The sequence below is a fragment of the Hyaena hyaena genome, unplaced genomic scaffold (assembly GCF_003009895.1).
Source record: "Hyaena hyaena isolate Hyena2069 unplaced genomic scaffold, ASM300989v1 scaffold_135, whole genome shotgun sequence".
NCBI classification, from domain to species: domain Eukaryota; kingdom Metazoa; phylum Chordata; class Mammalia; order Carnivora; family Hyaenidae; genus Hyaena; species Hyaena hyaena.
The window spans coordinates 504,407-518,099 of record NW_024080767.1 but is presented as its reverse complement, the minus strand read 5'-3'; the positions used below and the strand labels follow the sequence as shown (position 1 = coordinate 518,099).

General features: G+C 39.8%; 1 pseudogene; it reads right to left on the bottom strand.

Moving 5' to 3' along the window:
- Nucleotides 1–11,882: 11,882 nt before the first annotated feature.
- On the bottom strand, nt 11,883–13,274 carry LOC120235650 (annotated as a pseudogene).
- Nucleotides 13,275–13,693: the final 419 nt, after the last annotated feature.

The window sequence follows — 13,693 nt, the reverse complement described above, 5'->3', positions numbered from 1 at the left end:
AAGTTCCTCCTAATCCTCCTATACGTGCAAACATATGGTATTTGTCCTTCTCTGCCTGACTTATTTCGCTCAACATAACACCCTCAAGGTCCATCCATGTTGCTACACATGGCCAGATTTCATTGTTTCTCATTGCCATGTAGTGTTCCATGGTATAGATAAACCACATCTTCTTGATCCTTTCGTCCGTTGATGGACACTTAGGCTCTTTCCATGTTTTGGCTATTGTTGAGAGTGCTGCTATGATCTCTTACCCTCTACTGACAGTGCTGGACATCATAACAGCTGGCCAAGAAAACATATTTAAAGGGCCCATCTTTATTTCTGCAGAGCAGGCAATGAAGAATGTGCTAGAGCTGAGAGGCGATAAATTAGTAATAACTGGTATAATTCACCTTTGGCTTCTCAGCTTCCCTGAAAGATTTTCAGTTTCATCTGGGTCCAAATATATGTTCCTATTCCAAGTTTTAGTATCTCATTCTTTACCAAATGATGCCCCAACTTTTACATAATGCCCTAGTTTCACATGGGAAACTTTTACTTTCACTTGGTGAGACTGTAAATTCTTGTTGTAATTCAGGAACTCACATACTTAAATTTGTATTCAATTTTCAAAATTAGCCCCTTGGATATGAGAAATAAGAGATTCTTTTAAGGCTGTTATGGCAGCTCTTGTGTTAAGACCATGACTTAAGCTGAGTATTAAAGACTTGAGTTTATTGGTTTTCTCACTGTGAGTGCTGGGTTTGGTAATCTGCATTCTGCTATACGAAGAAGAATTATTTATTCATTATTTAAATCATGAATGTCTATATTTTCAATTGGTTTTTAACCAGTTATTATCATTTTTTATTTTGATGGTCAAATCGTCCCAGATTTGGCAAGCGGGAGTTCCTTCTGTGTCTTTTGACATGTTCCCATCATTACTTGAACAGTTTTCTTCACAATAAAACTTTCCAGGTCCATCTTATATATTCTCTGCCCAAACCTTGTTTGAAACTACTCATATCTCCAGGAGCTCTGGTTTACCTTTAGTGGGAAGTAGTATTTGGAAGCTAAGATCAGGGCACTAGGCATGCTCATTGCTATTAGGTGTCACCGTTCTAAGGACCTCTGACGACAGCACAGGAAATAACTGTATGTATACCACTGTGCCTCAACACACACTTTTTAATCTATACTTAGATCTCTCTATATATCATAAAGCATGAATTTGCACCAACAATTTCAATTCCAACCACAGGGCTGATTCTAGTTCCCTCTTTCCATATCTGTACCTATCTTCAATAGTGAGAAACCTGGCTCCCAGTGTCCCTAATATATACATGTCTCTGTGAGCTCAATTCCTTCTTGGAGCCAGTCACTTGACCCCACTGGGCTGCCCCTGCCACCCGACTCTCATGCTGTCCTCATACAGGCCACCATTACCACCTCATCTGGGTGTGTCAAGCCTAAACTGAATTAGAATGCAGGAAAGGAAAGGTGGAAGGGGAAGGAAGCAAGGAAGAGGAAATGAAAGAAGCCAATAAAGGAGCAAAGGAAGGAAAAATAAGAAGAAGGCGGCAGGAAGGAATGGAAAATATGCTGGCCCCTCTGGCTGCCAGAGGTCTACCCTGACTTTCCAGTCTCTCCAATGTTCGTACTCCTTACCCTATGACCTCTTATATTTTTCCCCCCTGGGTGAAATCATCCCCTCACATAGTTTTCATCTATTTGATGATCACAGCAAAAATGTGCATCATCATTCTATACTTCTCTTCTGAGCCTCTAACTTAATGTATTTATCTATTAGAATGCACTCTAGGATGGATGGTCACAAGCACCTCAAATTTAACATGTCCAAAAAGCATCTTATTACAACTGCCCCCAAACATGACTTATTTCTGCACTTCTGTCTCATTAAAAAGCACAAACAGAGGGGCGCCTGGGTGGCTTAGTCGGTTAAGCGTCCGACTTTCGCTTAGGTCATGATCTCACAGTTCGTGGGTTCGAGCCCCGCGTCGGGCTCTGTGCTGACTGCCAGCTCAGAGCCTGGAGGCTGTTTCAGAGTCTGTGACTCCCTCTCTCTCTGACCCTCCCATGCTCATGTTGTCTCTCTCTCTCTCCTAGAAATAAATAAAACATTAAAAAAAATTTTTAAAAAAAGCACACAGAAGCACATGTTGCCCAAACACAAACCCAAGCATTATCCTTATCTCTGTTCACCAACCCTCATGATTCTGTTTCCTCAGATCTCCATTGCCCCTCCCCTGTTTGGGGTCTCCAGCACTCCCATCTAGAGCCATCTGTTTCTACTAGTGCCTCCTCTGCACAGCAGCCTGAGTAATGGCTCTACTCCATGACTCTGATCATGTCACTCCCTCATTTAAGTAACTTTCCCCTTGCCTTCTGGATGAAGTCCAAACTCCTTAACAGTCCCTGCTCTGTCCTACCTTGTAAAGTAGCATCACTGGCTTCCCCTCTCTATTTTGTCAGTTGTTGACAGAATCTCTTCTCCACCCCCCAGGTGACCTGTAATCTCTCTTTGAGGAACCTCTGGAATATTTTATCTCCTCTGTTTGGAACACTCTTCTTAAACCACCTACTCTCAACTGGGCTAGCTTCTGCTCATCTGTCTCTTATCAGCTTTGACATCACCTTCTCCTGAAAGCCATAGTCATTGTGGTAGACAGAATAATGTTATCCCAAGAGATATCTATGTTACATCACACAGGAAGGGGGAATTAAGGGTACAGATGAAATTAAGGGTGCTAATCAGCTGGCTCAAGCTTACATAAGCATGGTCTCATGCTCATCCTTGAACCAATCATTGTGGCCACAGGGATAGGATGAGCTTATTGAAAAATGCTCACTGCAGAAGGGCTCAAGAGGAGTGGAGGCCTTTCAAGATAGGCCAAGCGAGTAACCAGAGAGATACATGATCAGGGGCCCAGGAAAGGGTTTCTGAAAAGGCCAAAGAAGCACAAACTCTGGAAGGTAGGCTGATGTTCATCTGTGGTTTTTTTGAGCCACAGTCAAGTTGCCCAAGGAAGGCATGTGGGTGATGTGATCTAGGGTTGGGCATCTTCAGAGCTGGGGCCTCAGGAGGACCAAAGAAGAGAGAAGTGGGGGCTCAGAGAGGAGATGAGGTTTGATTAGGAAAGGGAGTGAAACCAGGAGGGGACTAATGGTCCAGGGACTAAGGATGTCAAGGAGGTTGAAGGGTGAGTGAGATAAAGGAGTCAGGGAAGAAGGGATAGGTAAAAAATAAGATATTAGAGTTCAAGGCTAGAGTGAAGGAGAAGGTCCACTCAAAGGTATGACTCTAGGAATGGCCATGGAAATGGGTGGTATAGGTGGAAGCTGCTGAGATCATAGCTGTCATCATGATGTAATAAATAGCTATTAGGAATTTTTGCCTATGCACAACTTTGAAACAGAAAGGATTTAAGTGGCTTACAAAGATACACACAACATGTCAACAGGCTAAGGCTGGGTGAGATGATGCTAAAAGGAGAAAATAAGGGTAGGCAAGTTACAAGGAGACTAGGAGTAAAGCTAGTACATGAAATCCATGCCATGAATTCCTATATGCTTGATATTCAGGGCCACGGTTTTGACTCAAAGCTTTCCATTAGCCACTGGGAAGAAGGAAACACAATAAACAGTTCTGTGAATGTCCTAAAGATAAAAATAAACCGGGGCACCTGGGTGGCTCGGCTGGTTCAGTATCCAACTTCAGCTCAGGTCATCCTTTCCCCTCTCATGGCTCATGAGCTTGAGCACCGCGATGGGCTCTGTGCTGACAGCTCAGAGCCTGGAGCCTGCTTTGGATTCTAGGTCTCCATCTCTCTATAAAAAATAGTTAAACAGGGGCGCCTGGGTGGCTTAGTCGGTTAAGCGTCCGACTTTCGCTTGGGTCATGACCTCGCGGTTCGTGGGTTTGAGCCCCGCGTCGGGCTCTGTGCTGACAGCTCAGAGCCTGGAGCCTGTTTCAGTCTGTGACTCCCTCTCTCTCTGACCCTCCCCTGTTCACGCTGTCTCTCTCTCTCTCCTAGAAATAAATAAAACACTAAAAAAAAATTTTTTTAAAAATAGTTAAACATTTTTTAAAAAGACAAAAATAAACCAGTGAGCAATAAGGAATATAACCAGTCTGGTAGTGACTTCAGAAAAGGTTTCCTGTAGGTCTCAGAAGAGAAAGTCCTCATGACATCACAGAGGCTTGGGAGTCCAACACATCTAACTCCATCACATCCTGATTCTAGCACTGAAACAACATCATTAAGCTCTGTAAGCCTCAGTTTTCTTATCTCTTGAATGTAATAATCCTCACCTCTCCTTGGGCTGCTGTGAGGATAAAATAAGGGACCATGTAAAGCACGTTTTATGTGAACAATTTTAAGAAGCTATTGTATGTTCCCAAATCAACAAACTATTCAGTTCTTAGGTCTGTGTCTTACAGCCAGAAGCTTCAAGTCATTTACACTAGCCCTTATTGCTATTTTGAAAAATAGTGGCCTTAATGAAACGTAATCACAATGGTCCAAAACCTCTGGGATGGAGCAAAAACGGTTGTAAGAGGGATGTTTATAGCAACACAGGTCTACCTTAATATGCAGGGAAAATCTCAAATAAACAACCGAATCTATGTCTAAAGGAGCTAGAAAGAGAACGACAAACAAAACTTAAAACAAACAGAAGGAAGGAAATAATAAATATTAGAGCAGAAATGAATGATACAGAAACTATAAAAAATAGTAGAACAGATCAATGAAACCAGAATCTGGTTCTTTGAAAAAAAATCAACAAAATTGATAAACCTTTAGCCAGACTTATCAAGAAAAAAAGAGAAAGGCCTCAAATGAATAAAGTCACAAATGAGAGAGGAGCGTTAACAACTAACACCACAAAAATAGAAATAATCATAAGAGAATAGTATAAAAAACTATATGCCAACAAATTGGACAACCTAGAAGAAATCAATAAATTCCTAGAACATATAAACTACCAAAACTAAAACAAGAAGAAATAGAAAATTTGAACAAGCCAATAACAAGCAAAGAAAATTTGAACAAACATGTGTCCAGGACCAGACAACATTTAAATAAGAATTAATAGCTATTCTTCTCAAACTATTCCAAAAAACGGAAAAGGATGGAAAACTTCCAAATTCATTCTATGAGGCCAGCATTACCCCCAATACCAAAACTGGATAAAGACACTATCAAAAAAGAACTACAGGCCAATATACCTGATGAACATGGTTACAAAAATTCTCACTCAAATACTAGCAAACTGAATCCAACAATACATTAAAAAAATCATTCACCATGATCAAGTTGGATTTATTCCTGGGTTGCAAGCATGGTTCAATATTTGCAAATCAATCAGTGCTATACATCGTGTCAATAAGAGAAAGGATAAGAACCATATGATCATTTCAATTGATGCAGAAAAATCATTTGACAAAGTACAACATTGCTATATACCAATAATGAAGCAGCAGAAAGAGATGATAAGAAAACAGTCTCATTTACAATCGTACCCAAAATAATAAGATACCTAGGAATAACCCTAATGAAAGAGGTGAAAGACCTGTCCTCTGAAAACTATGAAACACTGATGAAAGAAATCAAAGATGACACAAAGAAAGGGAAAGACATTCCATGCTCATGGATTGGAAGAACAAATATTGTTAAAGTGTCTATACTACCCAAAGCAATCTACACACTTAATGCAATCCCTATCAAAATGCCAACAGCATTTTTCATAGAACTAGAACAAACAATCCTAAAATCTGTATGGAACCACAAAAACCCTGAATAGCTAAAACAACCTTGAAAAAAAAAAAAAGCTGGAGGGATCACAATTTCAGACTTCAAGTTATATTACATGTTGCAATCAAAACAGTTTAATACTGGCACAGAAATTGACACATAGGCCAATAGAACATAACAGAAAATACAAATATAAATCCATAATTATATAGCCAATTAATCTTCCACAAAGCAGGAAAGACTATCCAATGGAAAAATATGGTTTCTTCAACAAATGATATTGGGGAAACTGGATGGCAAAAGAATGAAATTGGACCACTTTCTTACACCATACACAAAAATAAATTCAAAATGTATTAAAGACACAAATATGAGGCATAAAACCATTAAAATTCTAGAAGAGAACATAGGCAGTACCCTCTTAGACATTGGCCATAGCAACATTTTTCTAGATATGTCTCCTGAGGCAAGGAAAATAAAAGCAAAAATAAACTATTGGGACTTCATTGAAATAAAAAACTTCTGCACAGTGAAGGAAACAATCAACAAAACTACAAGTCAACCTACAGAATGGGAGAAAATATTTTCAAATGACATATCTGATAAAGGGTTAGGATCCAAAATATATAAAGAACTTACACACTTCAACATCCAAAAAATGAACAATTCAATTTAAAAATGGGCAAAAGATGTGAACAGACATTTCTCCAAAGAAAACATACAGATGGCCAACAGACACATGAAAAGATGCTGTACATTACTCATCATCAGGGAAATCCAAGTCAAAACTACAATGCAATATCCATGCAATATCCATTTTACCCATTAAAATTGCTAAGAAATACAAGAAACAATAAGTGTTGGTGAGGATGTGGAGAAAGGGGAGCCCTCTTGCACTATTTGTGGCAGTGCAAACTGGTGCAGCCACTCTGGTAAACAGTAAGGAGTTTCCTCAAAAAGTTAAAAATAGAACTACCCTAGGATTCAGCAATTGCACTACTAAGTATTTACCCAAAGAATTTAAAAAATACTACTTTGAAGGGATATGTGCACCCCAATGTTTACAGCAGCATTATCTACAATACCTAAATTATGGAAACAGCCCAAATGTCCATCAACTAAGGAAGGGATAAAGAAGAAATGGTGTATATATGCAATGTAATAGTACTCAGCCATACAAAAGAATGAAATCTTGTCATTTGCAACAACATGGGTGGAGCTAGAGAGTATTATGCTAAGCAAAGTCAGTCAGTCAGAGAAAGTCAAATACCATGTGATGTCACTCATATGTGAAATTTAAGAAACAAAACAAACAAGCAAAGGGGAAAAAAAAGAAGAGAGAGAGACAAAGCAAGAAACAGACTCTTAATTATAGAGAACAAACTGATGGTTGCCAGACGGGAGAGGAGTGGGGGGACGGGTTAAATCAGGGTTAAGGAGCTCACTTGTTGTGATGAGCACAGGGCAACATATGGAAGTATTGAATCACTATATTTTTATACCTGCAACTAATATAACACTGTATGGAATTAAAATAAAACTAACTGGAGTTAAAATAAAAACCTAAAAAGAAAGAAAAATATCAGGTTTTGTTCACTTTGGGCTTTGAAAGAAAATGTCTAGCTATGCTCGACACATTTCCCTGGGCCAGAGTGTGCACCTGTGGTGGGTCTTCTATATTGGATGATGAGTCATTGCCTACCTAATTGTGTCTTCCAATTGTGGGTCTCCCTTTGGATGACCTTTGATTGGACTAATGGATCCAATCAAAACCCAAAGAAGGGCTGATGATGGAAATCAGAGAGAGAGAGAGAGAGAGACAGAGAGAGAGATAAAGACCCCAAGAATAACAGAGTAGCTGACTGGATACTAGAATTTCTTTTTTTTTTTTTAATGTTTTATTTATTTTTGAGAGAGAGAGAGACAGCATGAGCAGGGGAGGGTCAGAGAGAGAGGGAGACACAGACTCTGAAACAGGCTCCAGGCTCTGAGCTAGCTGTCAGCACAGAGCCCAACGCAGGGCTCGAACCCACGAACTGCGAGATCATGACCTAAGCAAAAGTCGGACGCTTAACCGACTAAGCCACCCAGGCGCCCCAGGATACTAGAATTTCTAATAAGAAGTCTCCCAGGCTTCAGATTGCCCAGCTCTTCCTTGTAAACTGAAAAAGCCATATGAAATCAGTCCCTCAAAAAGAGGGCATGCCCTTCTACCATTTCCAAGCCACTCTCCATGTAGGGGTGGAGGGAAACAAGGACATACCAGGAGCCAAGCTCTATGCAAACAACTATACACATACTGTAAGGGTGGTGTTATTACTCCCATTTCACGGATGAGAAAATTGGGATTCAGAAAGAATAAACAGAAGTGGAAGAATCCAGATGTATGCAGTTAACACCTTGAGTTATAAGTACAGTGTCTGTTTTTATATCATTCTCCTCCACCATTCTATGAGCCAGTGGATATGAAGACCAGTCCTACTTAACTTTGTGTTTCCAGCTACTGACACAAAGCCTAGCACACAGTAGGCTTCCACTAAAGCCTGAATCAATTAGTCAATAACTAATACCCCCATAACTAATTGACTAATTGGCAGTAACTAATAATCATATATCCCAAACAGATACAATATTATATAATCAAACCCAATACATACATCCAAATTCTAATAACCCTTGGGAATTGTCCCTTGGCCCTGCTGCAACTTCTAATGAATCCTGGGGTCCCATGGAGCAGTCCAGAGACTTTCAGTAGAAGAATGTCAGTCCATTGTGCTTACTTTCTAACTAACTTGCTTTCTGTCTCTATAGATTTGCCTAATTTGGACATTTCAAATGATACGATATGTGGTCTGTTGTGATGGGCTTCCTCACTAGGCAAAGCATTCTCAGGGTTCATCCATATTGTGCCATGTACCAGTATTTCTTTTCTCTGAGGGCTGAATAATAGTCCATTGTATGGATAGACCACATTTTGCTTATTCACTCATCGTTGGTGGACATTTGATTTATTTCCACCTTTGGGCTACTATGCAAAACGCTGCTATGAACATTTATGTACAATTTTTTGTGTGGCCATGTGTTTTCATTTCTCTTGGGTATAAACGTAGGAATGAAACTGTTGCATCATATGGTAACTATATATTTACCCTTTGGAAAAACTGACAGACTGTTTTCCAGAGTGGTTGAATCATTTTATATCCCCATCAGCAATGGGTTTCAATTCCTCCACATCTTCCCCAACATTTGTTATTATTTGTCTTTTTTGTTATAGTAATCCTAGTGGTGTGAAGTGATATTTCTTTTTTTTCAATTAATTATAATGAGAATTTAATTATTTAGTGCATCCACTAATCTAATGTCACCAATAAAATCTAAGCAGCTATATCACAAAACTAGGGTTATATTTGGTGGACATGCATTAATAATCTATATAACTTCGGGGACACCTGGGTGGCTCAGTCAGTTAAGCGCCAACTTCAGCTCAGGTCATGATCTCATGGTTTGTGAATTTCAGCCCATGTTGGGTTCTGTGTGGACGGCTCAGAGCCTGGAGCCTGCTTGGGATTCTGTGTCTCCTCTCTCTGTCCCTCCCTGGCTCGTGCTCTGTCTCTCTCTCTCTCTCTCAAAAAGTAAATAAGTATTAAAAAATTAAAAAATAATAATCTATACAACTTAACATTACATCAGAAAAGGAATTAAATACAAAATTTCCCTTAATTTTTGGTGGTTACCAAATTTCATGGCACAGTTACCAATAAAACTGAAGACAGATTTTTAAATATTTTCAATAAAATGTTAAAAAAATTAATGAGCCTGTAAGTTTTCTTTTTTTTTTTTAATCTTTTTATGTTTTATTTATTTCTGAGAGAGAGAGAAAGAGAGAGAGACAGACAAACAGACAGACAGCATGAACAGGGGAGGGTCAGAGAGAGAAGGAGACACAGAATCTGAAACAGGCTCCAGGCTCTGAGCTAGCTGTCAGCACAGAGCCTGACGCGGGGCTTGAACCCGCGAACCGTGAGATCATGACCTGAGCTGAAGTCAGCCACCTAACCGACTGAGCCACCCAGGGGCCCCAGAGCCTGTAAGTTTTCATATTGGGCTGAAGATTTAAAACATCAAGCTGGCCCCAATCTGTCAAAAATGACAGAAAAATATTTACAATGACTATATATGTTATTTAAATGCAATAATAGTGTAAGACTACTCACCCCTGGCAAAACAAAAACAAAACAAAACAAAAAACCTTTTGTGGTTAATTCCTCAACGCAAACAAGTCTTTATAAATACTGTGATAATATAAACTTGAAAACATACCTGGAATCAGGACAGTGATCAAAAATAACACACAAGTCAATTTTATTTCTGATCTGTCTTCATAAAGCCTTCTGGCTCCAAATGCCCAACACTGTCCCTCAGTATAAAACTAAATCAAGAGGGGTGCCTGGGTGACTCAGACGGTTAAGCATCCGACTGTGGATCAGGTCATGATCTCACCGTCTGTGAGTTCGAGCCCCACGTCAGGCTCTGTGCTAACAGCTCAGAGCCTGGAGCCTTATTTATTTCTAGGAGAGAGATAGAGAGACAGCGTGAGCAGGGGAGGGTCAGAGAGAGAAGGAGTCACAGACTGAAACAGTCTCCAGGCTCTGAGCTGGCAGTCAGCACAGAGCCCGACGCGGGGCCCGAACCCATAATCCGCGAGATCATGACCTAAGCGAAAGTCGGACGCTTAACCGACTAAGCCACCCAGGCGCCCGGAGCCTGCTTTGGATTCTATGTCTCCCTCTCTCTCTGCCCCTTCCCTGCTCACACTCTGTCTCTCTGTCTCTGTCTCTGTCTCTGTCTCTCCTTTCTCAAAAATAATAAACATTTAAAAAAACTAAATTAAGAAAAGGAGAATGACTTTACCCAACTTGCTGACATTCTTCCACAGAATTATCTTTCATTAGAGGAAGTCTTAAGCTCCATCATCTTGCTTCTCTGGAGTGTGATTAGCACAGTACCAAATTTATAAACTGATAGGGCCACCCAAAATGCTGAACACACTTTTCAAACAGAAGCAAACTATTTTTTTTTCCAATTGCTAGTTCCATGTGCCATGTTATTCTTGAAACTTACATGGTTACAAATAAGAAAAGAATTAGGGAAGCTTTGAACATATCTTTTCATAAAGGCTGAAGTGCAAAATATCTCCCTATATCAGGTATTTTAAGAGGAAAAAGCATCAAACACATATAATAAAGGAACTGAAGTAACAGTAAAGCTAATACAAAAAAAGACCTCTTTAAATATACACTTGAAGACTACATAAGACCAATTTAATTTTTCTTTCTTCAGTGAAATCTGTAAATGAACCAAGTCCTCATAGAACTTGACATTTTGTTTGTTTCTCTTTCCCAGGATCAGAAATTCCAAAATTAGAAGGAAAAAATGGGGAAAAATAACATTGCATGGCAAATGGACACTAAGTTCATAAAGAACCTTTTTTTAAAATGAGATATTATGAAAGAAAATACCATGAAAATAATAATCTTATGAGAATTGTTTTTTAGGCACAGTTAATTTGAGCCTTGGTCTTCATGAAGACACTACAGCTTATATAGGAAACTATAAATTTATAAGACTCTAGGGAAAAAGTCAAAATACATATTATTTAACATTCTGTAGGCCTAAAAACTCTTGAGGGAAGGGAAAAGGATACTCAACTGAATCTTCACTTAAGGCACAGAACTACAGGGGCACCTGGCTGGCTCAGTCAATAGAGCATTTCACTCTTGATCTCAGGGTTATGAGTTTAAGCCCCATGTTGGGTGTACAGATTACTTAAAAATACAATCTTTTAAAAAAAGAAAAGAATACAGAACTATGAAAAATTTCTGGGTCAAGAGGGTATTCCAGATGAAATTATAGTTTGTGAAAACATACAACTTATATATATTTTTAAAGGGAAGAAAAAAAGGACTGAATCATCACAGTTCCTTCCAAAAAGGAAATCTTAAATTAAGGGGAAAAGATTCTAATGGTGTAAACAATCCTGCCTCAGAAAGAAAACCAAACAATGTATCCACGATTCCGTCCATAAAAGTAAAGATGTTACATCTTTACTATTAAAGAAATAGGCTATTTAAAAAGTTCATTCTCAGACGTGGTTTTAGTAAAAGCTCCTTTGTGCTCCTTTGTGGCTGCATAATAAAGTTCCATGGGTTTGTTCCCTTTCCAGTATTATTCACTAACCAATTCCAAAGAAAAAGAGCCATTTAATACAGTGAGCTGCCCACTGACTATTGCTATGTAAATGGTATACTGCTTCTCACTGGCTGTTCATCTACTTTGGTTCTCCTCTGTTTTGAAGTTCTTTCAAAGCTAACTTCTCAGTCCGAGACTTGGATAAGTGATCAGCAGTGGCATCACCTGAAGTTTTTATGTATATTAGCTGTGCACTATTGTCTTTCTCCATTCGTGTGGGATGAGGCCTGAATACTTACTCAGTTTCACTAGCACCATCCATTACCGGATCACTGTTGCACTATTATTATCAAGCTCAAGATGGGAATCATCCGATGTTTGGTCTGTTTGGTACTAGGTCCTGCTTCCTGATTACTGTGTGCAGAAGCATTGCTACAGTGAGAACTATCACCAGTGTCTCCTGCTCCACTACTATTTTCTTTTTTTTTTTTATGTTTTATTTATTTTTGAGAGAGAGACAGAGACAGCATGGGGAGGGTCAGAGAGAGAGGGAGACACAGAATCCAAAGCAGGCTCCAGGCTCCGAGCTAGCTATTAGCACAGAGCCTGACGCAGGGCTCGAAACCACGAGCCGTGAGATCATGACCTGAGCCGAAGTCGGATGCCCAACCGACTGAGCCACCCAGGTGCCCCTCCACTACTATTTTCAATCTGTTACTTCTTTCCTCTCTGTAGTCTGTTCCTGGCCAGTATCTTCAGTCCTTCCTCAGTCCTGTGACTGAGTGCTTGCTGATGACTGTGCTTGTTGATCCTGGCTAATACTCTCTCTTGATGAACTTCACACTCATCATGACTTGGATAAATTTTGCTGATGAGTGCACCAAAGTTTGGGTCTGGTCTTAGTGATCTTTTAGAAACTAGCCTTTTTCCGAGGGCTGTGATAAAGCAGTCTGCACAAAAACTATGTAAACACTCCTTTGTAGTCATGGTGTTCTTCAACATATCCAAATAAATTGGGTACATTAGTTCGTGTAGACTTGGAAGTGAAACCACAATGTCCAAGCCATCCGTTATTGCCTCCTGAGGTGTTGGTTCTAATTCCTATAAACTGAGTTCCCATATTTTGCTTACTGGTTGAGTTCCATTTGTCTGCACAGCCTGAGAGTTCTTGGCTCCTGCCTCAGCCCTGAACGTGCTGGCCACGGCCAGACCCAGACTCGTGTACAAGCCGTATAATATCAAAACATATTTCTTAATGAAAAATGGCCTGAAATGAAAGTCAGTGCTAGATCTGGTGACTGAAAGCTGGGAAAAGCTAAGAGGCATCTCATCATTTTTTAGCCAGAAGACTATTTTATAATTGACTTTCGAATCCTGAGCGTATAGGAATCATTCAGAGTCTGAAGGATAACTTAAAAGTTTCGACTGAACTACACTAACATGATATTCATGAATCTGAGGGGGTTGTGAAGGCCTCAGGACTGGACCCTGTGAATGCCAAGAATCTACTCTAGGTTCAAACTCCAAATTTGCCTTGTCACAAAGTCAGTATTCTAAAAATCTTGCCGTTAACGACCACCTTGCTTCAGTGGAAGGGTAATCCTTGAGCTATTCATTTGTGCTTTAGTCTCACTGCCACAGGAGACTCAAACAAAGGTGAGCTATTTTTACATTCTTTGCTTCTCCATCCAAGCCGCGCTGTGTTCTGAGTTTGGACTCCCCATCCTTAGAGAGTTCCTGATGGC